Here is a 1,245-nt window from a genome sequence, read left to right as displayed (position 1 = left end):
CAGATAAGAAAACAGGCTGAGGTCAGGCATAGTCGCACATGCCCGTAGTTCTAGCACTTTGGGAGGCTGAGGCGGGAGGCTCGCTTGTCCCCAGAAGGTTGAGGATGCAGTGAGCTTTGATCAGAAGCTGAGAGAGGTAAGAAAGCTGGCAAAGGACACCCCAGTAAGAGGTAGGCCAGCACGTGAGCCCAGACTTGCCTTAAAGCAGAGCTTTGCTCATTTCACTATACCATGGAGACTCACAGGGAGCTACAACACAGCATTGCATGAGAGAAAATGACAGAGACCCTAACCCTAGTCCGGTGACAAAAGGGCCCAGTGACACAAAGCCATCAGCCTCCCTCTCTGATGGCCTAAAGCAGAACTATTAACAAGTTAACGCTTTTTGTTATTTCTGTGTTTCAGTTAATATGTTTAAATGTGTAAAATTATCATTGAATGGATTCGTTTGTTAAACTGTAAGGAGAGAACAGAAAATAAATTTTAGAAAAAACTGAAAGAAGGGGGAAAAAGGAAAAAAAGAATGAGGATAATGGGACAAGAGTAAAAACTAGCCCCTGTGGGACTTAAAAATCTCCCTACCGTCTTGATAATATCCAGGTGTAAAGTAGAGAGGACGTAATTTTGAGAGCATTGCGTCTATTTGCAGGTTGGGAAGCAGCGGGACGAATGGTTTTAGAATCAGGCTGAGTGGGTGGAGTTACTTGCAGGATCTCACAAGCAGGTTGCTGAGCCATGTCTTTTTTGTTGTTGTTCTGCCACCTGTCTCCACCACAGGGGTTTGCTGTCCCACGGGCAGGCGGTTGTATTTGTAGTTCAGGACATCCCTCTCTTGGACAGGCAAATGCTTAAGCATTTTATCTTTCTTTTCTTTTTCTATCAGCAGTACCAGTTTTTCTTCAGATGGGGTACACAGGGGCTTGAAGGAAGGCTGGCTATGCTGGGGAAGCAATGCGGTGTCCTGCAGAACAACAAACACTCCCATGTCAGACCACCTGGGTTCACACTCCAGCTCTGCCATTCACCGTGTAAACCCAGATAAGTCACTTAATCATTCTTTGCCTCAGGTCTCCTCTTCTGTAAAATGGGAATTCATTCAAAGAATATTTATGAGACACCTATTGTATGCCAAGAATTGTTTGACCTTCTGAGAACAGAGCAATTAGCAAAAAGCTTATTGTTCAATGGGGGCAGACAGGCTTTAACCAAATATAAATTATGATAGATAATAGGTATAATGAAAAA

Source organism: Mandrillus leucophaeus, unplaced genomic scaffold (genome assembly GCF_000951045.1).
Source record: "Mandrillus leucophaeus isolate KB7577 unplaced genomic scaffold, Mleu.le_1.0 Scaffold225, whole genome shotgun sequence".
In the NCBI taxonomy this organism is placed as follows: Eukaryota; Metazoa; Chordata; class Mammalia; order Primates; family Cercopithecidae; genus Mandrillus; species Mandrillus leucophaeus.
This window is presented reverse-complemented; position numbering follows the sequence as displayed.